Source organism: Lichenostomus cassidix, chromosome 7 (genome assembly GCF_008360975.1).
Source record: "Lichenostomus cassidix isolate B80296 chromosome 7, HeHo_3.0, whole genome shotgun sequence".
Classification (NCBI taxonomy): domain Eukaryota; kingdom Metazoa; phylum Chordata; class Aves; order Passeriformes; family Meliphagidae; genus Lichenostomus; species Lichenostomus cassidix.
Genome location: NC_139488.1, coordinates 26,750,619 through 26,776,082, shown reverse-complemented (window position 1 = coordinate 26,776,082; position 25,464 = coordinate 26,750,619). Strand labels below are relative to the sequence as shown.

Genomic DNA, 25,464 nt, shown 5'->3' with positions numbered 1-25,464 from the left:
TGCAGACAGTGGAGCAATAACTCTGCAACACTTTTTGTTCTGGCTCTCAGCACACTCCTCAGGCTTTTCTTCATTACAGCGGTAGCATGAAGTAAATCCATAAAACAGAGCTAACCCAGCCAGAGATGCAGCTGCAGGCACTAACACAGCCCACAGCCACATCAGCCATCCTGTCCACACTTACAACAGTGCAGCATACATTAGTGCACACCTTTGGATGGCTTTTGACCTCCATAGAGAGAAGCTCCCTACCTTCCCCAGCCTGTCCAGAGGGATGAGAGTCAGAAATTTTATTTCCTCTTTGCCTGGGAGCCATTCTTTTACCTATATCTCACCTCATTTAAAGACCATCAGAGCACAGTCCCTTTTGAGTGAAGTAATATTCAGGTCAGAACTCCTGTTATGCCTCAAGCTAACACTACCTTAAAGAGCAATCCATTTGAAGAATGTATAAATATCATACAAATCAAGTAAAAGTTGTTGCAATAGGAAAGGCAGATGAGATTTATATATCTGGAGAGATGGTCTGCTATTTTCAGATGGAAAATAGAAAAATGAGGGAGGTTGGCCCCTAGATAGGTACTTATTAAGGGGCAGATTTCCATTTGCTTTCCTTGCTGGATTGTTTTGAAAGATGTGAGCACTTATTTTTGGTGAAATGATAAAGCACATTCTCTGATAATGTGGCTGTGACTAAAGGTGCTGAAGACTTAAGAATGAGGCTTTTGTGCTGTTCATTGGTGAATTTGAACATGGTTACAGATGTGGATATGTGTTAATAAAGTGGTTGAACTTTTGAAAGGCACGCTGAGGTAAGTCCAGGTCAAGTGAGACGTCCACTTTTCCAGACAGTGAACAAGAACATGGTATATCTGGAAATACAACTCTTAGTCCATGGCTCTACCTGCAGGACCATAGCACATCAATTTGTAAAATAGCGTTAACAATCCACTTTGGATTATCTCTGCAGATTACCATAATTATTGTATGGTAAACATGTCCTTGTGGCAGAGCCCTCAGCACACTGTACATATGCAGACTGGTGTTTGCCACACATGGTATTTAGTAGCTGCATCATCCTGCTGACATTTGCATAGCTTTCATAGGTGGAAGTCATGCACAGGGTCTGGTGACAGGAGATAAGAGGTTCATAAAGGTAAAGGCTAGACAAGCGTGCTGAGCTAAAATCTTTTGCCACACACCATCTATAGGACTTCCCCAAATTGATTTGTTCCATCCAATACCTCTCTCCTTTAATGGCGGTTTCCAGCTCCTAAGCCCTGTGAACTTTGCATTTGCAGCCCCATGCCACTGACTGTCACCATCAGTTGCCCCTCTGTGTGCCAGTGTGTGCAACTGCCTCATGTTGCAGTGCTGGGTGGTTGGACACAATGCTGTGTGCAGCGATGAGGGATGTGCTTCCTGTGTTTCACACATCTTCTTCCACTCGATGGGAATCAGGTGCTCAGCTGAGCACAGAGCCTCAGCTGTGGGGCAGCGGGGCCTTGCTCAGGGTCAAGGTACCAAGGCTTGGGCAGTGGATGCTGCTTCAAGTTGAATTCCTGCTTTATAGCACAGCTAAAGCTCATCATTAACACAGGACTGGAGCAGAGCTGTGATGGGAGTGCAAGTGGCTGTGGCTTTGGGGCAGGTGATAGTCCTCCTTCAGCTTCATCAGGGATGTGTGTAGGTCAAAGGATAAGGAGTTTATAGGAAAGCACAGAAAGATGGGTTGAGAGCATTATCAGGCAACAGAACGTGCTCTGTGGCAGAAAAAGGCATTTCTTCAGCAACTAAGAGAGCATGTAGCGGGGTGACTGTGCTCAGGAGTGGGGAGGAGAGAGGAGTTCACACAATTAGCAGATCACACAATTAGTTCACATAAAGGCAGCAGGGTAATGCAGGGGAGCAGGGAACAGCCAGGATGGGGTGACAGCCAGAGAGGATTAATGGCAGTTGTGTATTGGCTTGGGAAGTCCTTGAGTGGAAGCCCCACATACAAATGCCTGGAGCTTTTGGAGTCAGCACATCAAGCACCAAAGCAGCAGGTGTGCCGTGTGACTCCACATGAGGAAGAGCAAGAAGCAGAATGCCTTTCTCCTAAAGAGGTTCTGCTCTTACCCTGCCCTGTCCTCTTTGCCTGTTTTGCCATTCTTGCTGCTGTTGGAAATACATAGCATCTGGAAAAAGCAATGCCCTTGTACAGTGGCTTTGGCTTCTGGAGAGTTCCTACAGCGTTGAATTCGCCCCATAGACTTTAATTACTCTCCACTGTGATAGTAATGAGAGCCAGTGGAATTGTACTGATTTTATTTCCTTTTAATTTGTTATGATGCTCTGGATGCAGATTAACTTTCCCAGCTCGATACATATTATTGATTCATCCTTGCAGTAAATGGCTTGAAGAGGGCGGGGGGGCTGATTTCACTGTAGCTTCTCCTGGTGGCTCTGTACCCCATGCAGTGGCCTCCTCACTCCTGCTGTAGCCAAAATTAGGTACCTTTGCTTGCTTCTGAGCAGGTTGTTTACATCCATGTAAATGAGGATAAACACTAGCCTATGGTACTGCTTCTCTGTATGTAATAGTCCAGGTCTCCAGCTTCCTTTCTGTTTGATGTACTGGCTGTGAGGACAGATTTGTGGTCATTTGGTGCAGATGAGCCTGTGAGTCTACTCCTAGGTCCAGCACATGGGGATGGTGCTCAGCGAGGGGAACTGTCCTTCAAGGAGCGGAAAGCTGCAGTCAGAGGTGTCTTCCAGCAGCGTTTCTCCAAGTGCACACCTGTCCAGGAAGCCTTTGGTGGTGGCCAGCCTCCTGTCCCCATTGCTGAGCTTGGCTGATGGGCAAAGTTAGTCGTGGGGGCATGGAGCAGCAGGAAGACTCTTATCCTCACAGCCTTCCTCCCAGTGAAGGAACCTGACAGCAAAGCTGCTTGAGTGGGACTACACTCTACTGGGGGATCCTCTTCCACTTTCTTTGGAGGAAGCCCCAGCACCTCTTGATGCAGAGTATTTACTCTCTTTTTTCATCTACTCTTATGTCATTGAAGTTATAATGGGGATGAGGACCTGAGCCTGAGTTCTCTCAATAAAAAGCCCTAACCGAGGTTGAGATCAGGAGGCTGAGACACTGTCTTGCTGCTTGTAACAGGGGTGACTGCAAGATAATCTGCAGCTTCATCAGCAGGAATTTGCTTGACAGACTCAGAGACACCCCTGGCTCAGTGGAGCCAGGCTGGGTGTGCCACTGAATTGATGCAAGTGCATGGCCAGCCCCAGCCTGGAACCACCTGCAATCTCCACACCACACAACCTGCTGCTCCCAGCTGCTGGTGGTTTTCTGGGCCTGGCTGCAGACCTGGTGCTCCACCTAACTGAGTCAGCTCACAGGGCAGTGCAGTGCTTGGAAGCAGTAGGGACATCTTCTATTCCCCATGGTATTCCTATCCTACATCATCTGGAATAGACAGCCAAAGAAGAAAGATGGAAGTTGGACTCGGCAGTCCTGCATCCCTCCGCATGCCAGCCCCATTGGCACGGACTGCCACAGGAAGCCTTGTGTTCCAGGGCTTATCTTAGAAAGCTTCCTCATCCTCAGCCAAGCTCAAAACACTGCTTTATGGTTACTAAATATTGTCACTCTGTGTGTCCTTACAGCATGAGGCTGCTGTGCCCCTCAGCAACTCCAGAGGAACACTGACTGCATTGCATGAGTGTCACATCATCAATCAGAGGCCATCTGAGGGTGTCCAAATGCAGTCATTGCATTGCCAATGAGTAGCCCAGCAGTGATAATTATCTGGTTGCTGATGATGGTTATCAGTGCCTTGGAGGCATTCCTTGGAGCAGAAACTGAACCTAGGCCAGAGTGGCTTTGCCTGAAATTAAAGTCTGAACAGTCCCTTCAGATGTGAAATGTTACTTGCTTTTCTTGCAAAATAATCCATTAGCTCTGTGGACAACTCTAATGCACAGGAATATGTGTACTGACCCTACAGCACTGGGCAAGATAAAGCAGTGAAGAGGTAAATATCAGTTTGTTGTGTCACACAGCTGACTTCAGGACTTAGAAGCCTATATTCAATTAAAGCAGCCAGGCAATTAACATCAAAACAGTTGAGACTGGTCTTAATCTAGTGCATGTCAACATGGCTGCTCTAGCTGCAATGAAGCCTCAGATTTATCTGAGTGGGTTTGCCCTTGCACCCTTTATCTCCATCTTGCAGAAGATGCATTTCCAAACTTTGCCATGTATAATTTGTCCATAGAAGCATGGTGGCAGCAATCTTTGGTTTTCCTTGACCTCCAAAGATATCCTGTGCACCTTCCTGCCAACATCCTGCTTATAAGAGCCTCTGAACAGTGAGGAGCTTCTCTCGCCAGCTTCATGGGTGATACTGGGCAAAATACTTGGAAAATGCTTCATGGAAGATCAAAAAAATAGCATTAAGCAGAAGAACTGAAATAAATTGGGGCATAGTGAAAAGGCAGATACTGAGGATTAGATCCCAAACGTCATCATCCCAGGGAGTCTGGGGCAGAATCCTGCAGACTCTCAGCCATGGACACCCATCATGCATTAGCCCAGCAGTGTCACTATGTCCTTGTACCTGGCAGCACTTCCCCAGGATAACTGGCATTCATTCAGGAGGAGCAAAAGCTCTGGGGACCTAGTGATTCACCAGAGAAGGTGCTTATGCTGCCATAGGCAGAGCAGTACAAATACACATTTTTGGCTTAGTTCCACCATATCCTTAGAGAAAATAAAAGAAGCATTTAACTTTTTCTTATTGCAGTATAGACAAAGCCAGGTTTCACACTTAGCTGGGCCATCAGTGGCACTGAGTGTGCCTTTAGCACACCACCGCCGAGGGCGGAAGTGGGAGAAAGGCCCTTTTGCTCCTTCCCTTGTACCCCAGGGAAACAATTGTGTCTCTTCAGGTAACTTACAGACTCTTTATGATCCCAACCCACCCAGTCCAGTGTCCCCAAAATCCTAGCCAGCTCAATTTCATCTATTTTATATCTCTTACATTAAAGAACCCAAAACAACAAACAAACAAACTTAAGAGAAACATCTAAGTTGTCCTACTCTACATTTATACCATTTGCCTTCCTTTCTGCCTGGAATAAGAACTAGGCTGCTTTGTGTCCTTCTGTTTTTTCACTGTTTAGGCTGGGAAATGAACTCTATCCCAGCCAAAATGAGGTGTATATTTGAGCAGGCTTCAGCTTCCACCTTTCCCCAAAAGGAGGGTTTGCATTGAAATGGACTTTTATTATCTTCCTGAAAAAAATGGGATTGTATTGAAACTGGTAGAACTCTTGCTTCCCTACTTCTCTTGCAGTCCCTACCTCACAGAATCACTTGAAACAGCATTTCCTACAGGATTTGGGGTTTTTTGGTTTTTTTGGGGTTTTTTTTAAATTATAAAATCCTTTACTCTCAGTGGGAATTCCCTGAAGCACTCTCACCTGTGCCTTGCCATACCAAGGGATGATGCCTTGCTTAGGGGAAATGCTATAAATACCAGCTGGTCTCCTGAAGGAACAAAGCAAAGGAAGCTACATAGCAACTCCTGTTTTCAGGCAGGTCAGAGGGACACTGTGCCTCCTAAACCATCTCCCAAGGCAATTGTACATCATCACTAGTCAGGTGCCCTTTCCAGAAGGAAACAGATGACTGTTGAAAAAAAAGGGGAGAAAGAAGGAAAGGGAGAAGAAAACGATGAAAGGTCAAAAGCAGCTGCAAAGACAGAACCAAACACACAGTTTTGCTGGTGGAGGGTAAAGAGAGGCATGTATGGGTCATGGACTGGTCTTCTGGTGTCACAGTCCTGTCCTAGTCCTGCATTTCCTTGCCACTTCAGAGGGGAAGGTTCAGTGTCCCTCAAGGCAGCTGGGCCATGCCAGCTTGTGCTCAGACAATGTCTTGGAGCTCTTACACTTGAGCACAGGTCTCAGAATTAAGTTAATTTCAAGTAATTACACTTCGGTTTTAGGAAACCTCACCTGACTTTCCTTGGTGCTCAGATACTGCAAGGAGAGTTCTTGCAGATGCTGGAAGGTAGTTTTATTTTGGCCTCTTACATATAATAGAGCTGAAACACAGGAACTGGAGTGTCTTGTCTTGGGAGATCAGGGACCAGACATCAGTCTCATATGTTACCAAGTTACAGTTTGTTCACAGCATCTCCCACTCTACAGCTGTGAGAGTTACAGTATTTGCTTCACTCACACTCTTCAGGGTTAGAAGTCACAACTTCAGTTTGTGGCTTCTCCAAATGATCTTAACCTATGTCCACTAAAAGCTCAGGAGTGTTAATCAATGTCCTGTGACCTCCCGCAGAGAGGCTATTAACAGACAGCAGGAAGAGAAAGTGCTGCCTCCATTTCAAGGCGAGGGCGAGTTGGCTTTAATTTTTAAAACACTTTCACAAGTGATTGATGAAGCAGTATTTTTGGAGAGGAGAGGAAACTGGCAGTCTTCTGGGGCTATGTTAAATGTCTCATGATACCAGTGGTACACCAGAGTACCTTTACCTACATACTTCAGACACTGAGGCCTGGCTAAAGTCATCTGCTCTTGCTGAAGCAGGAGTGGTATCTGAAAGTAAAATATGGCTTGAGGAAATCAACAAGGCATCAGGATCTCTTTATTCATTAGGATCTTAAGTCAAAGGCTGTCTTGTGTCCAACTGTCTTAATGATCTGGAGGTGCTGTACCATCAGCACCTCACAAATTCCTAGGTGCCTGGTGGGGGACAAAGGCAGGCAATGCAAACCAGGGATGGGGCTGAGAACACTACTGGCTGTGGGACCAATTCCCATCATCACCAGTTGGAAAGAGAGAAAGTGGTGGACTTTAGGGAGAGTTTATAGCTGAGGATAGTGGAGACCCTGTACCAGCAGCTGGGAAGCAGGGGCATGTTCATTGCATTTAACTGTTTTTCCTCTTTCTTCATTAACTACAATTCCTCTGACCTCTGCAGGAGGACATACAGGAAGAGGAGTATCAGCCATGTCATTACAGTACCTGATTTTGCTGCTGCTTTTACATGTTTATCAAAGGTTTTACCATTGACTTTAGTGGAGTTGAAAATGAGCTGTTGGTTCATCAAGTGGCACCAGATTAAGTTAGCAGGATTCTGTTGCAGGGCTTCTGACATACTTCCAAAATCCATCCCTGCCACTGCCCAGGCTGTGGGTCATTTGATTCTGCTGGTGCTGACGAAAGCCCTGAGCAGCAGCAGAGATTGCACCTCAAGATCTGTGCACTTAGATGGTAGTGCCTACTTTTTCATGTACCAGGCTTATTTATTTTCATACATAATGATCAGAAAAGCAAGCCAACACCCTCAGACATCCCTAGCTTGTGGTGAATATCCCAAACTAAACCTGATTTTGGTAAGAATTGTGAAAAATGGAGCCATTGTATTCTGCAGAAGTTGATGGTGGAGGCAGAATGCTTCATGCCCTGGCAAATATCAGTTATATTAACAGGCTGGCTTCCATTTGAGAGACGTGGGTGATTTTCGCAGCTGGATGACCTCAGCAAGAGGAACCAGGGCCTCTCACTTCACATGGAGAAAGCCCTTCAAACTAGCCAGTCTTTGACTTCATCTTATTTTAAGATTTTAGGCACTGTGCAGTGCTAAAGAGGATCTTGCTGAGCTCCTATTACCTCAGCAGCAGCTGATATGTAATGAATTATTCAAGACCAGCCAGTTCCTTCATCAATTTTAATAAATCAAGTTTTCCACCATGTTCTCAGCAGCGCTGCCAGCTGGGATGTGATGAGGTAAGCCCATTATTTCTTGGGGCCTTTTTCATTAGGTCCAGGTTTACATACCTGAGGGCCTTGATAATAAACAAGGGATTAGCAGCAGACAGTTCTAATTTGGGGTAGATCTACAGTGAGCAGAAGAGACAACTCCCCTGTCTCTCAGGAGATCACAAAGCTCTGTCTTTGCACAGGGAAGATGGCTTTGCTTCTGCAGAAACAAACTCAGCTGCTACATGCTGACTCCCAGAGCAGGGTGTAGCCCTTCAGGCAGATGGCCTGGACACTACAGCAGCTGAGAGGCACTTCCCATCTTTCACACAGATGCAGTCTCATGGAATTATTCCTACGTCTCTAAGCCAGAGCAGTACATTGTGGTGTTCATGACCCAGTCCCATTTAGAAAGCACCTGTGTGGATCAGCATGTGTGTAACACATGCACACATTGCCACACACAACTATTAACGTACACACAACTATTAATTCATACACAACTACCAATGTAAACATAAGCAGCATCTCTCATCCATTTCAGACATCCCATCCAGGCTGCTGAAAAACTTCTTCACAGAGCAATACCTCCCACAGCCAACACTGAGCTGAGCTGGTGACTGTTGTAAAGTGTCTTTCCCTGAGCTTCTGCTCAAACTCAACAACAGAAAATGCTTCCTGACACTGAAGTGCTTGCAGCACTTTCTGTACATCTCTTGAATAGACAGGAACACACTTCTCTCTGTTCATTATCAACCTCAAAATTGCTCATTCTGTTTTTTGCTTCTCTCCTGGTCACATAGGAACCAATTTCATAATGGAGTCAAAGGAAAAAAGGTGTTCTACCTCCCCTGTAGAATTTATTACATTGTGCTGCAATGCATAAAGAGGTGAGAAGGGAGGAAATGGGTCTTTCTCTTCTCCTGTAAACTGCACGTTACTCAGGAAAGGGTATTTTTCCAGCCCAGGTCTTGTACAGGATTTAGCACTTATGGTCCTTATCCCTGCTGTACACAAGACATGCAGTTTTTACTGGAGAAAAGCAGAGCATTCAGCCCAAACCCATTTCTACTGAGGCTGCATCCAGCTCTGACTCTTCCTGTATTCAGAGAACTTCCATTGTCATGAGGACATGATCAGATAGCTGCGCTTTACAGCACATGCAAGGAAGGCAGGAATCTCCATGGTTCTTTTGTTATCATATATTTTAGGAGAGGGGAGATGAACTGCTGAGGAGGAGAGAGGCTGGACACAAGCAATGCTAAGAATGAATTGTTTGCAGTCCTGGTGATAAATTCAGTGCACGAGTTAGTCCATGAGTATCTAACCTGCAGCATCTTATGAATGTGCTGCTGGTGAGGCATCCAAGCACAGCAGTTTATCCACAGAGCTGGCACCAAGGCTCAGTTTGATTGATAGATGAAAGACAGACCTTGCTAAAGGAAGGTCACAATGATGAGAGATTTATTGATTTCCTCTTTGGGGATGGACCATAAAAAAATAGCACCTAATTGTGAGAAGTATGAGGGTGGCTCCTCACAGTATATTAAATAGCAATAGCCATATATCTGTGTTTCAAGAAGTGGGAGGGATGTTTGCAGATCCCAGCAACCATTGTACCTGCTGGCTCTTCAAGTCTGCCTCACACTCCTGTGCCCAGTCCATTCCCACTAATCATCACAGCCCCCACTTCAATTTTGGAGTGACACCATGCTGTTCTTAGGACCCAAAGTATTTCAGCTCCTGTATACCATCATTAATCCTGAAGCACTTCAATTCTCCCTATACCTTTTGCCCCCTTATCAATTTTGTGCAATTCTTAGCTTGTTATTTTTATTTACCACTTTCTACTTCCCCAGTGTTTACACACATAACATGCTTGTTTTCACTTTCCAATAAACAAGGATCCTATTTTTTTTAAACCAATATATTTACTTCCCTCAGCCATAGGATTGTGGCTATCTGAACATTTAGGGGGGGAAAAAAACTCCCAATTACCATTTGTATTTTTCTACTCCAATTTCCCTTTATTACCTGGCTCAGTTGTTTTCAGCTGACATTTTAGGGTTGTAATGAGGGATAATTGGTTTGCACTGGGCACTGTTTGCACACAGCAAATGTAACTGTGTAGTGATCATTGGTAACTAAGCAACCAGTTATGTTTTATTTCTGTGATCAATTCCTTGCTATCTGTCAAGATTAAGTCTAACACAGCATGTGTCCACAAGGGATACAATAATTTGTGGAGTTAAGAGCCCATCATCTAAAAGACTAAGAGCAACAGCAGCACAAGGCCCCTGACTTACTTCTCTGATTGCAGTCTTTTAAGAGGCATGGAATCTTTTCCTTTCAGTGGATGGGAAAGTTTAATGGTCTTGGAGTCCTGATGGTTGAGGTAGGAGTAGTTCACTGGCTGCCACATTTTATTGCTGCGATTCAAGCATTGATAACCAACATATATTTATACAGCAAATTATTAACATTCAAAGACTCTCTTTGCTAGTCAGAAGGCCACATGTGATAGGCTTGAGTTGCTTTGTTCCTATGTCCTGGAAGGTCACTCAGCAGTGGTCACTGCAGGGGAGCTCCAAAAACTCTTGATTTTCTACTCTCTCATTCCATGTGAACATTTGTTTCTTCGGTTTAGCTGGGATAATACTCACTAACTTCAAGGGCTTGGAAAACTCCTTGTCAGGAAACAAGTAAGGATGAACACCTCTGGGAAGGAACACGAGGCAGAAGCCAGGCAACATGGGCAGGTTGAGACAGGAACCTTGGAAAAGGGGCACAGTCCCACTGCACCTAAACAGGAAGGGCAGAGTGGGTCCCACAACTGAACCTTTTTTCATCCAACAGGCCTTAGAGAAATCTGTAGGTCTAACACAGCTCTAATGTCGCCCAAGAAGTCACACCCAAGAAGCCAAGCAGGCCAGAACAAGCACACACACAGAGCCTAAACCAAGTAAGGGCCAGGGCAAGGGCTTAAGTGCAACTCCCAGGCCAATGGGTGGCAGGAGTGAGGGTGGATATCCCAGATGAGGCTGGTCAAGGTGATTAGAGGCAGCTGTACAACACTCCTCAGCCTAAGCTTGGATCTGCTCTGCTACCCAAATTCTCTTCCAGAGGGATTGCTAGGAGACATTTGATATAAAAGAAATCCATTTTAGCTTCATGCAGAAAAGAAAATGTGGTCCATCTGGAGCAGGTTGTAACAACTCTTCCATCACTGTCTATCTACAGCAAATGTTACATGGTGCTTAGAAAGAAATCTTTAGAAGCTCCATCTCCAGACTCAGTTTGCAACTTATCCTTGTTGCTGCTTGCTGAAAGGAGCCATATGGATTTTGTACCAAACGTTGCATAAATGCTTATATGCAAGTATATTTAGAGGTGGCATATGGGCAATAGTAAATGGAAATGAGTGGGTTTTTTGGTTCAGATTACACAGGCAATTTCAGTGAAGCAGATGCAGCAGTGGGTTAGTCAGGAAGCTTCGTTATCTGGAGACCCAGGTTCAGATCTTGATTGGGGGTTTTTTTGCACTTGCTTGTGCAGGCTGACTTTGTCAGCAGTATTAATGTTTGCCTGCAGATGTAGAAAATCTTGAAGATTTCAGTCATTGTAAAAAAACTCCACAACATACAGTCTGATCTGGGTGATACTGTAGGCCAGTAAAAACCAGCAGGCTTTATTCTTTGGGGTACTGTAGGCACAAAGGTACAAGTCAGAATTATTTGCATTATTAGAAAAGTTATGTTGTAGTAGCTGATGGAAGAACCTGCTGTAGCTAGTAGATGTAGGAGATTGTTTTCCCTTTTTTTCAATCCTTGCAGAACACCAGAAAGTCTTGGGTATGTGGGAGTTTGTGGTCTTCAATGTCCTCTCTGTCAGGGAGGGTGACATGATTCATTCTGGCACAGGGTGTCACAGCTCCTGTTGCACCTGCCCCAGTCAGGGAGCAGGAACCTGCTCTGTGCTCAGGCAACAGGTATTTGAGCTGGATCTGAAAGTTCTGGACTGAGTCCCATCTGGCATCAGATGAGCTGATAGCTGCATAGTAACTGGCTGTGTTAAGAAATCTACTTTACACTTTTCTGTTTTTCAGTGTTTGGGGAATTTACTCAAAGACCCTCAGGCAAAAAAAAATCCAAGTTGAGCAGAGATGGAAATTTTTCATGAAGCTGTAGATAAGGCACCCCCTTTGATGATAATACCACTATTTTATCTGCTCTGATTGAAAGGTTAATTAGATTTAGACCTCTTATGCACAAAGCAAAAATGACAGCATCCTGACAGATTTTTACAGTTTGCTGTACAGAGGTTTACAGAGGTTGGCTTATGGCTAATCCACTGTGGTCACTACAGTCCCCTCCTCTGTCTCAGCCTGATGCCTCTTTTTTACAGCCTCGCCTGCACATTAAACAGCAGCCATAAAGCATTTTGCCACTGGTCCTGCCAGCTGATGAGTCCTTTTTAAAGCCTACTCGTGCATTTAAAGCCATCGCGTGCATTTCTCTTTGCACAGGGAAGTAGTTAGCTTTGAATGTCACCCAGTCCTATGGAGACAAGTGGGAAGATGGATTATGTTGGCAGCAATCCATCCATCTGTTCATCTGCCAACACTAATGTTTAGCTTTTCAGGCTCCCAGTTGTCTTAAATAATGCTGACCTACAGGATCTGGGGTGGGAAAGGTCACGTAGCTCATTTAGTCTTCCATTTCTTAAGTGGTAATTAAACTTTCTGAGGTGTTACAGCCACATGCAGGAATTGTTGATGGACAGTACTTATGAGGTTGAGGTTAAATCCTTTTCTGAGATGCTGTGTTGCATGAGACTCTTACCATAATGTTGGCTGCAGCACCTCCACTGCATCTTCTCAGAGTACTCCTTAAAAAAGGTGTTCATAAAGGATCCATGTCTGTTTCCCATGAGGGATTAGATGTCTGCATGGACAATGTTTCCCCTCTTTTGACTGATATTACGAAGTTGCATCAATAGAGTGGTTTTGCCTCCTTGCTGCGGAGTGTTCAGCTTTGGGTAGGTGTGGGTACTTTGTGACAGCCATAAAGGCTGCACACATTCAGTGCTGTGTTATTAAAAAAAAAGCTGGCTGGTTGTATGGAGCTATGCCTTGATGGTCTTGGTTAAGTTTTTAGCACTGCTTTGGTAAAATAAATGTTCATGCAAGGGCTCTCATCAGCTACTATGATCTGTGTCTTATTTTTTCCCAGTTGCAAAAAAAATAAAGGTTATCAAGAATGTAGTAACATTCAGTAGGCTCATGGAATATTTTGCAAAATGGCATGGAATTAATGATATGTAACTCAGGATGTGAGGGAAATATAGAACCCAGAGCTGGCTGGGAGCTGCCAGCTTCAGAGCTCGCATCAAGTTACTGGCATGAGAAGTGACATGGAATATCTTGTGAATCTGGGTCCAGGGTGGGGCTTCATCACACTTAATGTCATGGGGTCTACATGATGTAGCCAATATTCAAGACCAGCAGCACATGGAGAAGGGATCTGATTCACTGTCCTCCCTCTCTCTGTTAGGAAGAGCTGCAAAATTGCTGCATTTTTTCTTAATTTTCTTCATCATGTTACATGTGTAGTTGCAAACCTGCACTGCATGAAGATGTAGCTTGCATAAAGTATCCAGTACATTTGAGAAAACAAAACCATTTTCTTACAGCTGGCTTTAAATAAAGGTGCATGTCCTGCCCCCTCCTCCATCACCTTTCACTATATTGTAGGGTGTGGCAGAAGACCAAAGAGTCCCATGGCAATATTGGTAACTTAGAAGATATAGATGTGGTTAGGAGCATCCCAAGAGTATATGTGTTGGTATTAATCAGTCTTGGAGTTTGTTTCTTAATGATGACTTTAAACATCCCCAGTAAACCATGCATGACATGATGTGTCTGGGGGAGACTCATGTATGGTGAGAAGTCCCATGGATCTGTACTGCCTCCAGTCTGATCTCTCCAAATCCTGTTCCTATGGGGCCACCTTGGAGTTAATGAATGCCCAGCTGGTGTCAAAAACAGCCCAGAGTGATTCACCTGTCTTGAATGCATCTGGTGTGTTTTTAAGTCTTGATATTGTGATCTGAGAAACCTTTGGTGAGCAGCTATTTAGGGCAAATCACACTTGGAAAGCTGCCCTGTTGAATGTCCCTGTGCTCCTCCCAGTGTGCTGGGATTTAGCATCTCCATCCTGGCATCTCCAAGTGGAGGAGCCCAGAGCTCTGGCCCAGTCCAAACACCATTTCTGCTCAGCCCTAAGCTGATCTGGGCAGTTCACTACATGTTGAGTCTCTGCAGTCACAGAGTTGTTTGCAGAAAAGTAATAGCAACAAACACAGCAGAGCAGCATTTCCCCACAGGCAGAGATCCTATTTCAAGAAGCTTTTACATTTCTATCACCTTCTGTCTCCCAGTGCAATAAACCAGTTTCTGTCCTTGTCTGTCCCTACCTATTTGTGGTTATACCTCCTTTCTTCCATCCATAGCACTCGCAGCCCTCCATCCCCTTGCTCCCAGCTGTGGAAAAGGCACAACACTGCAGCTGGGTCTGTGCTCTCCACCCTGGCCAGCAATAGGTCAAGCAGAGCACTTAGATGTGCTAATTGCAAGTCACAACATTTCCTACAGGGAAGACATCAACTGTAGTTTTCTCCGGCCATCAGTGTTCCTAAAGCCTCTGATAGACAGGCAGGCAAGAGGAGATAGAAAAAGAAAATCCAAATAATTTCCATTGCAAATTGAAATGGATGGGAAGGGAAGAGGTGCATATCCAACTTTAAAGAACAGCCTTTGCCTCTTATAATCAACTGGGAAAAATAATTTACTGGAGCACTGAAGAAAATGAAACACAAGCAAATAAATGATGCTGACAATCTGATCAAAGGGTTGCTATACAAGAGAGACCCTCTGTCAGTGCTGGTCCAGCCTCCATGTGCTTAGGAACCTTGCCCAGTGAATTTGATAAACAGATATATGTAATGTAGAGAAAGGAACTGAATTTTTCTCTTGGGATTTGTTCCTGATATAAAGTGCTTTCAGCCTCTGTAAGCCATTAGAACTAGGGAATCAAAGATGCAAAAGAGAGGGGCAGGGTAATTTTGTTTCCAGTTCCTGAGTTCACATGGAGGCAAAAGATCTGAACACACAAATAGAGGGAAAAGCTGATACATCCATTGGATCTGATCTACACTGGGGCATTTACTGGCAAAACTGTCTGATGGTACTGCTATAGACGCTGCTCCCCTGTCAATATAATTACTCTGTAATAACAGATCCAAATTAATAAAAATTTTCTGGATTAAGAATGCCCATCAGTAGTGGAGTGATACATGCCTGGAGTGGTACCACTGTTAGGAATAAAAGGTTCTTTAGTTAATTTGTATGTACTCCTAGATATGAAGCAGAAAAGATAAGAGTCTTTGCTAAGACAAAAAGCACACTCTAAAATTTACTAATCATACTAAAACCCCCCTTCAAACAAGGCATCTTGCAGTTTGTGCACTGCTTGGTGGGCTTACCATCTGTAGAGAAAGAGGGAGTTCCACTGGACCTTTATCACTTCTTCATTAATGTCTCACCAACCTGAATTAGGAATTATTTTCCCAGCAAAAGCAAGGTCAAAGAAAGAAGTGGTATTTTAGGAAGGTTGCTTCTGTGCCCCAAATCCCAAGAACACTTGTGCAAAGTGAAAGAACCCATTTGTTACTGAAGCACAGCCTGTCCTTTTCAGGGGTCACTCACTTGGGATGAAAGGTGAAAGTTTGCTCTGAACTGCACACTGCAAAGTAGGAAGCTGTGAGAGAGCCCATGACACCACCTTCAATGAGTGCACAGCTCTGAGCCTCAGGGAAATAGAGCAAAAAACTGCAACAGCGGCTTTTCCACGCTTGAAGCAGCTCTGGAGAGGCAGGGGGTTCCCAGTGGCTATCGAGGCAACTGAATGAAATTGTCACTTGCGATAAGGCATCCTGAGAGCTGGGGAAAATCCTGGCTCTGTGCCCACTGGCACAGGTCCAAGTGATTTCACTAGAGCCAAGATTTTTACTCTGTATGTGAAATGAATTGCCAGGGTGAAGCTGCAAAAGTAATGCCTGGTAATGAAATCCACTTGCAGCACTGCACCTCTGCACCAGAGCCCTGCTGTGAGCAGGAGTGTTTGCGCTGGCTCTGGAGAACACCGTGCTGTTCTTGTAAGAGGCAGGAGGGAGGCAGGAGGTGTGAAGTGCCACTGAATTCATCAAGAATGTCACATAACTACCCATTTGTGGGCAAACTCAGCTTTTTTTTTTCTTTTGCTAGCTTTCCCAGGATTCGCACCAACACCAGGGACTATCCATCAATATCACCATAGCAACACGAAGTCATTAATGGTATCCTGCCTATTGACAGTCAGAATCTACAGGGTGCTGGGCTGGGTGGCGAGCCATCACCATCAGTTTCAATGAGAAAGGAAAGAGCTTAGGGTCTCTGTGGAATCAATCCTTTCATTCTCCATCCTCTGCATCTCCCCAGAGAAGTCCTGCATTGTGTAATGGCAATAAGGGACATATTTCTTCCCTTAGCAAGTTCTATGCAGTGTGTGCTTAGGGAACTGCTGCCAGGAAAAGATGGGGCTGGATTTGTTGCACAAGTAGGGATAAATGTGCCTCTCTTGGGTTTGTTTGCACGGGGCTGTGGCTCTGAGAGACACTTTACATTGCAAATAAGCAACTTATCCTGTAAACCTCCAGGGAGTTCAGAGCAAAGCAGGAGGCTCGGGGGCCAGGAAAGGGGAATGGCAGGCTAAACTGTGAGGAGAGATAAAAGACATGTCATATAATTCTGCTAAATGGTGAAGGAAGGGAAATTCTCAGCAGGTGTAAATTAGCATTGACAAGCAATACTGATTTACACCCAGCTCATGGTCTGGTCCACAGTTTAATCAGCTGAAAAGCATCAGCATCTGAAAGGGAGGGGGTTGTTTAGAGAGGCCCAAGGGAGGAGTTGAAAATTTGCAAAAAAAAGAAGAAAATAAATTCTCCTTGGTAGGTAGGGAAGAGCTTGGGATGTTTCTCAGGACTGATGCAGAGGCGGAGCCTGGCCAGCTGTACCAGCTCCCTGCCAGGACTTGCACTGCCTGTAGTGGTGGACCTTCTGAAGATACATCCTCAGCTGAGACAGGGGGTGGGCACAGTCCTGCCTGGTTTCCTGTAGAAGCATTGCCAAGTGCCCCCAGAGCCAAAGGAACAGGAAGTGTTACTGCTCATGGCCATCCATGCCCAGCCAGGACTGCTGGTGCTGCTGTCATCCACGTTTCCTCAAGGCAAACCTGCCTCTGCCAGCAGTAGCCCAAAGTGCCTGACAGCTTTGGGATGTAAAGAAGCAAGGTGTAGGATGAGATGATACATCTCCCTCACTGTCCTCAAAACTTCCTTCCTCCCCCAGGCCTCTTTCTGATCTCACATGTGTTGCTGGCATGGAAGAACTCTGCTCATCCATCTACCCTAAGCTTTGGGGAGTGCTGGAGTGGCTTCTAGTGCAAAGTGAATGAACTGAGATCAACAGAATTAAGTTGAGGGTGTTCTTTCCCCACTAGTGAGATGAGAGCTAAGGTTCATATTGCCTGATTGGAAAGGCTGATGCAGTCAGCCACTGCTGCACTCAACACTTGATGTTTGTGGCTGTGCTGTAAAAAATGTCTTCCTAGTACAAGGAAGGAAGGAGAAACTTTTGACATACAGTTTATTCTCAGAATTAGGTTATGATTTCTTTCCTCTGCCCTATGCATTTTAATGATTAGGCTGAGACTCTTGGGCCAGTCTTAGTACAAGGAAGAAGGAATACCGTCAGCCACCAGGAGGGAGCCAGCTGCACAGGACTGGTTTTCTGTTGTCTTCCTGGGACTGGCGGAAGCCGTGTAATAGGGCAAGGGAAATGCTATATTTCTGTGTGCCCTGATGGTCATGTATTGCTAGTTCTGCTGGGGTATTTCCATCCTGAAAGAAATCCAGCATCATGGCTCAGGACCTGCAAATCATGAGATTAAATCATGAGTTAAATGACAATATTAAAAAAAAATCCTTGACTTTATTTTTCCCATTAAGTGTGACTTGGCTTTTGACCTCTTTCTTGCCAGAGAGTGAATGGAAATTGTGAATTGAAATGCCAGTTATCAATGCACAAAAGATGACAATATTCAGCTGAGTGGTTAGGTGAAGGCTGTTGATCCTCCTCTCATGCGGCAAGGGTAAGGGAGCAGCCAGCCCTTTCCTGCTGCTGGCTTGATTTACTTCTCCCTCTCAGTTCCTATGTTCAACTGACCCATTGTGCCCTGCTTTTTGTGCACTGTCCCTTCTGCCTTTCTCAAGCACATGCAGAGAGGATCAAGACAGTTTTAGATGATCTGAGGTGTAGTTCCCCACCTCATCATTTTTCAGCTGCAGACATGCTCCATCTGTGTTGTTCTTTCCAAAAGGATGTGCCACTGATCACAGCTGGAGGCAGAGCACTGGGCTGGCAGCACTGGGCTGCCTCACAAAGGCCTGTGAGTCATTGACTGGGCATAGCAGGGCTGGACTGGGGCACCCCTCTGTCTGCTGGGACCCTGAAGAGAATGGTTTGGAGCTGGCACTGGGAAGTCATAACTTGATGTTGGACCCTTTGCTGGGACTGAGCTTCAAGTCACAGCCTTAACCTTTTTGTCTCCCTGCCTCCCAAGAAATAGCAAATTCACTCGTAGCCATATTGCAACCATTTTCTGCAGTTAGTGCTCATGTTATACCTATGCAAGTGGGAATTTGAAGGAGAAGTGGAGATACCAGATTGTAAAATGAGCTGACATATGGCTTTATAAGTCCCAGACCTCATGGGGGATGGATAGGTTTTCCTGGCTCAAGGTGGCCTCTGGGAGCTGCCTGTGTCTGAGCCAGGTGTGAAGCAAGGTCAGAGCCTGTGCTCAGATCATGTCTGTTCCTCGTGAGGCCAATAGTGAGTGCTGTGTGTGTATGCCAGGACCAAGGTGGGTGGTGGGCAAGATCATCTCTGCATGACCCAAGGGCATGGGAATGCTTGGTTCATGGTGTCTACACAGGTCAGGGGAAAGCACCTGGGTCCTGAACATCAGTAAACTCAAGCCTGAGCATTGTGTCTGCTTGGTTATAACCCTGTGGACTCCTTCTCCAGCTGCAAGAGGGGAGCAGAGTGACTCACAGTGTTACAGACACTGTCAATGAGATGTACCCTGCATGTTCATAGGTGCTGTGGGTGATCTGTCCCAGGACAGGACTTCATTGCAAATGGAACTTGCTTCCTCCTGAGAGGGAGTCATCCAAAGGAGCTTTGTGGTCAACCAGGTGTTGAGTCACTGAAAGCTTGGCACATGGTGGGTGCTGCCATCTCTTGGGATGCTTCGCAGCTGATGATGACAAGCAACTCAAGCTGGGACACTTGATGGGGGTGTCACACTGGTGTCTCCAGGAGCATTTGTTACAGAACCAACCTACTCAGCCTTCCTTTGCTGCAAGATGAATCTTAATCCTCTCAAGCTCCAATCCCTCTGCTGCATCATCAGCAGGACTGTTGGAGCAATTTTGTCCGAGAGATTGAGTGGTGCATTGGTGAGACAAAAGGAGGTACCCTTTCCCAAAGCAAGGAATCAAGAGGGACACAGATCATCTTGAAAGTATGCTACCTGAAATCAGTGTGCTGGAATGCCTGCCCTTGGAGGTAGGCTGGAAGCATCATCTCATCACAGCCCTTTTGAAGGAGGAACACAAGGAGAAAACCATGCTGTGACACAAGGAGAAGCTGCTCAGACTAAGAGCAACCAGAAAAATTTGTCAAAGGCACTGCTGCCAAGTGCACAGGTGTGTGGAGCAGTTGGGCTTCTCAGGTGAAACCTTTTAAGTCAATAAAATTAGTTCTAAAACAGCTTAAAAATCCCACAGAAAGGGAGCCAAGAATACTTAAGTGAGTCGATAAAATTTTGAGCGTGGCTTTTCTGCTGCCTTGAGACTATTTCAGAGCTAGTCTGGCCCAAAATAGAAGCTCACATTAATTTATGGTGATTCCTACACTATCCCTGGTAGAACTAAGCTGGTCCATAGCAGGATGTTCCTATGGTGATCAACAGATACAGTGGACAGATTCCCCTGTGACACATCTGGCTAGCACACGTTTACCCTTTGGCCTGCACTGACCAGCCAGCTCTGCCTGTGGCCAAGACCAGTTGTTTTTCTGAACAAGTTGTTGTGTGGTGTCGAATGCAGTGGGATGGAGGAAGAGCTGGGGAAACAGGAAAAATATCCCAAAAAGGATTAGGAAAAGATATGTGAAAGGACAGAAATGGTTAGACAATATCACATGGCAAAGCAAGCAGCTCATAACACAGTAGAATTTAAGGCCATTGCCTGTGCTCTTGGCAATCTCTTGACCCTGGGCTGCACTGGGTCTTCAGGGGTTCCCCATGCCAAGTTGTCTCTGAGACTTCATGGTTTTTGCTTATGCTTAAGGTGAGAACACATGGTCTATAAATATAGTGAGCAGACTATAAAGGTTATTGTTTTCCCTTCACTACTGGTTTTTAAATCTATCTGGCAGTTGTTCCTCTTGTTAGCAGCCCTGATTTATGCCATGGAGCCAACAATGAAAGCAGTGATAACACTGTAAACTCAGGGAAAGTTATGGTTAGTGTTTACCCTGGGAAGGAGAAGAAATCCAGGAAGCTGTACTGGTTTAGAGAACTACTGTGGCTGTACCTCTCCTGCTGCCATTAACAGACACTATGTAAGTTGTGTTCCTGTTTCAGCTGCTACAACAGACAAAAAAAACCCCCAAGAAATATAACTACAGTCACCTTATCTTCATCAACCAGTTTCTGCAGCACAGCTCTGGTTAAGAGAACAGCTAAGAAAGCAGATACAGCCAAGGCACCTTCCTTTTTCTTGTTAACATTTAATATGAAAAAAATATCTGGCATTCTTTCCCTTGAGACTGCTGTATTCTGCTAAGCAGCTGAAGTGATGTGCATGGTGTGGCAGTAGGCAGATCATGCTGTGACTATGAGGTTTGCTGTATCAGATAGCACAAAACTCACAGCAGTATCATAGCTTGCTAAAATCCTTTGTATAGCTCTTTGAAACGTGCTGTTCACATCCCTCTGGCTGGCTGGATCTCTGAAATAAAAGGGAGATTGTACTCCAGAATAAACCAACCTCTGTTCAGTGCTGCAATTTGCAAAACCTAATGCAGAGACATTAGAATAAAACCTGAAGGTTAGTGTAATCTCTTATTTCAAGATGGAGTAAGGATCTGCAGTTATTCCCCTCCCTTCGAAGCAGGAGTTTGGTGTGATGGCCATGACTCAGAAATTTATTTGCTTGTGACTGAGAGGTTGTAAATGTGGCAAGTGGAAAATGTCTCACTTCGTGTCTGTGATCAGGCAGGAGAGGCCAGACAATAGCAAGCTGCTTTCCACCATTTCATGGAACCAATGTCTGTGTTTGATAAGTCTGTAGCTTGCTGCAGTGAACTCTACAAAGCAGCACAAGCAAACCTACTCAGCCCTGCCAGATTTGGTGGTCTCTTTTCTGGAGGCCTTGTGAGGCTCTGTGATCCCTCATCCTGATATTCCTGGAGTTCTTGAACATGACTGATCTTCTCCACAGTGCTTTTCATCAGTAATGAGCTACTTATCCTGTGCCTGCCTGCTTCATCCTCCTGACACGTTGTCTGGTGCTTTGCTGGGAAGGTCAGCCAGGCAGAACGGTTTTGATGTGTTTGGGAAGAAATAATTTATCCTTCAACTTTTAATCCTTGAGAAATAAGTTCTGGGGGGGATTTTACAGGAAAATTAAGGTTAGTGGCAAGTCTCCAAGCAGGCACTTATCAGAGTAGTGGAGAAGTTGATTAAACAGAATCACATGGTAGAAAATAAGCTGAGCACACATTGCCCTTAGTCTTATGCTCACTTAAGGCATAAGGCTCATAACTAGTAGAAGCTTTTCAGTCCCTGAGCCAGGAAACAGGCAAATGTTTCACAGACAGTGTGATGGAGGAGCAGTGATGTACTGCAGCAGCAGCCAACACTAAACTCTGCTTTGCTATTTGGCCTGGAATAAGTGAGCATGGGCCTGGAGAACTGCTGGTCTAGAATAAAGCTTGAGCTTTGGGCAAGTGTGGATAGGAGTGCCTGGAAATACCCACGTGGGTAAACGAGGGAGAGTAGCATCAATCCACAGTGCTCACATACACTGGGGAGTGACAAAGAACTGGCAACTCAGTTCTTGGTCCAACTGAAGGACAGCAGAGGATACATTAGGGCTGCTGTGTACCTTTAGGAGAGGGTGAATTAGAGTTGGGTAACCGTGTAAGAAATCAGCATTTCCTTCCTTCATTGCCTCACACTTCTGTGACCTTTGCTAGTCAATACCTGGGATCACCTGGTGCAGCTACAGCATATACTTACAACTCTGAGGTGGTAGGAGGACAAACTTTCATCTTGCTGTGGTTCCCAATGTTTCTTTGTTGGTGACCATATAACACTGCAGCTAAATACTCTGTATATACTGTGGGGCTGCAAGCATGTGCTCAAAGGTCATCTCTATCATATCAACCAAAAGCATATTAACTTGGTTTGGGTTTTTTTCTGTCTCCATCTTGTGCTCTCCTCCAGGAGACTGCCTACAACAGGCTTGTGGTCATGTTACTTGGGAGCTGGGTGTGTAAGCACGTTTTATATCATGGGATGTCAATGGCTTGACAAATGCAGGCATTTGAGCTGAAACAATGATGCTGTTGCTGTGTGCCATGAAGCACAAGAAGAAGGGAAGGAGAGAGAAACACGCAGTGTTTCCTGGTTACAGGCCAAGTACAAATTATCTGGTGTTTTAGAGAGACCACTGCTTTTCTCCTGCTCCGAGCATCCCTGAGCAGTGGGGGAAGGAGGCTGTGCCTCAGCCAGTCCCTCATCCAGGTCATGACTCAGGCAGCAGCTGCCCAGGATGCTCAGTGAAATTAGGCTTAGCTGCCTGACATGCTGCGCACAGCCCTCAGGGCAGTGACGTGGGGGAACAGGCAAGATCACGAGAGTTCAGTAGGAAAGACACAATCCTTCCAAGAGAGGAGTGGCAGGGAAGAAAGGTGCTGCTGCCCCAGGTGGCTGTTACGGGATCTCCACAGCTGCCCTGCAGGAATCTGGGGGAACAGAACTCAGTAATTTCTGAGGCTCCCTCTCACTCCAGCCAGGGCACCAGACCCCCCTGCATGCCCACCTATGAGCTACATCCATGTGCACCTTTGCTATGAGCTCTGCTGGAAGTATCAAAGGGACTTCCTGTGTCTGAAGTGTTCTCTGAAACCAAAAAAATCACTTTTCAGAGAAAGAAAACTCACCCCTGATGGGTGAAAAATATTAAAATTAATTATTTGGAAAAAAAAATCACATCCTTCTGCACTTAATCCAGTAAATTTTGATACCTGTCTATGTGTCAGCAAACTCTGTGCAGCCTCCTCTGGAAAGTCTGTCTCCTGCTGTCTCACAGCCAGCTCTGGCTGTTCTCTGTCTTCTCTGGCTCTTCTGCTCTGCAAACGTGCCTCTGACTCCTACTCTCTGTCCCTCACTCTGCCTGCCCCACTGTGCCTACTGGAGGTTTCTTCCAGCTGCTCCTTCCCTGAAAGTGATTTTTGCCATCCTGTGCACATTTTCTGGAAAATCCTGCCCTGACAAAGCAGCAGCAGGTCTCTGCTGCCTGGCAGTGCTTGAGAGCACTGGCACCTTCCACAGCTGCTGGGGGAATGGGCCTCCCCTGTTCTGCAGAGCAGAGGGGTACCCTCACCTGCTGCAGGGTTTGAGGCATTCCCTTGAGAAATTGAGGGATTCAAGCTCCCCCTGCACGGCCTGTGCCATGCTCTTGAGCAGGCAGGAGTGGAGTGGCTCCTGACTACCCACACCTGTCATCCCTGTAGCTGACCTGCAGCCCAAAGAGGGGTCAGCTCTACGAGCCCTGGCAGTGAACTTCCACCTGAAAGGAATCATGAGGACAAAAGTCAATTGTCTTCTCAGTGCTGCCCATCTCCTGGTGAATGGAGCAGCCACAGATAGATCCCACACTGTTGTTTCTGTGCCTCTGCTTCCTTGCTCTTCTCCTGACTGCTTCTGCCCTGCCTGTGCACTTTCTTCTCTGGCCCCCTTGCTGTCACATGCATACATGCTGAGCCTGCCAAGCCAGTGTCCAGCCCATGAGCCTGCCTCATATGGAGCCTTGCTTTCTCCTCAGACTGGTAACTCCCTGCCTTGGGCAAGGGCAGCTTTATTCTCTGTTCTCACTGCAGCGAGGGCTGTTTCCTCTTTCTTTTTGTTCTGAAAGTATAGTGCCAAAAGTGTGTGGTGGCTTTTAGTCCTGTGGCTGTGACCTGATCACAGACCAACCTGACAGGGCATAGCATCTTTTATTAACAGCACTTTCTCACAGGAGCCCTTCGGCACTACCAGGAGCCCTGCTCTCTGCTCAGTGACTGGCTCTCACATCATATAATTCTCTCTTTCTTGACAGATTATGTTATAACCCATGATCACAGAAAGTCCTGATCCTCACGTTTCTCTGCTGTCACCTGTGGGCTCCTCCAGAGCCGTGAAGAAGGGGGAACTCCAGCCCCACCATGAGAACACCGGGTGAGAAGTGCCTGTGACATCTTGGGGAACAGCCACACTTTGAGAGCTAGTTTTAATTTTTATTTGTAGCAGTTATGAAGGACGGAAATTATGTTCTTCATTCAGTGGTGAACCACAGGAGCAGCTCTGCCTTCCCTCTCTGGGATTAGATTAAACATAATTTCTTTAATGCGGGGAAAGTATGCTAATTTGAGCCACTCTAAGCAAGGGATGAATCAAGCTCCCAGTGTGTTAGCAAGATTGGCAATACAGTACCTCAGACTTGCCCCCAGATAGAAGATGTCTGTTGGTGCATCACATGGTTAGGTGCCTGTGGTGTATTAGCCTTCAGGGAGTAACAAACCTCTTCATTTCCCTCCTCATCAAGGTGGCTGTGCTGCCTGAATAGTTGGCCATGTGTGGGGAATCCGGCTGCACTACAGAACAGTCTGGGCTGTAACTGGTTCTGTCTTGCTTTACCAAGATCTCTTCCTGTGTGTTTGACCTGGTTGGTTCTTGCCTGGCTTATTATTAAAGACTAATGTCCCTCCATCCCAGCTTTATCTTGCCCTTACGAATCTCAGGCTAACCCCACATCCCTGGCCCAATCTTACTCTCCTTTATGTATGGGACTCACTCATTCCCTTTGCCTCTGATTGCCAAGGAAGGGAGTGGGTTGGGCTGTAGCAGACACTGATGTCTTGTGTGACTGCTGGCAAGTACATGAAGCCTAAATCCTTAAGAGAAATCTAGAGTCTCTCCATTCTGTGTAAGGAGCCTCCATCCACTTCCAGCAAGGACTTCGCCACTTAGCCTTCATCCTGCTGGTCCAAACTGGAGTTTAGGGATTTGATTCTCTGCTCTAAACGTGATTTAGTCACTTAGATTCCCTGGACCTTACAGTGCTGAGCACAGCTCATAGGAGGAGCCTTGGAAAGCACACCTTTCTCTTTTGGGGCCTCCACTGAGCTGTCATAGGGGATAATAATTTGAGCCTGTGGCTAAGGAATCAGGAGGGTGTGTTTGTGAAAGTCTGTG

The 25,464-nt window shown here is 45.8% G+C and overlaps 1 protein-coding gene across 9 annotated transcripts in view; it reads left to right on the top strand.

The window, feature by feature from the left end:
* LOC146434833 (uncharacterized) overlaps positions 1–25,464 on the top strand; it is a 50,623-nt gene that overhangs the window by 5,904 nt on the left and 19,255 nt on the right. For 8 of the 9 annotated variants that reach the window (XR_014853520.1, XR_014853516.1, XR_014853515.1 and 5 more), the window contains exon 2: positions 24,329–24,447. The exons of the other annotated variant lie outside the window; for it this stretch is intronic. The gene's annotated coding sequence lies outside the window, so the exon portion shown is untranslated. The remainder of the gene's footprint in view (positions 1–24,328; positions 24,448–25,464) is intronic. 9 annotated transcript variants of the gene reach the window in all.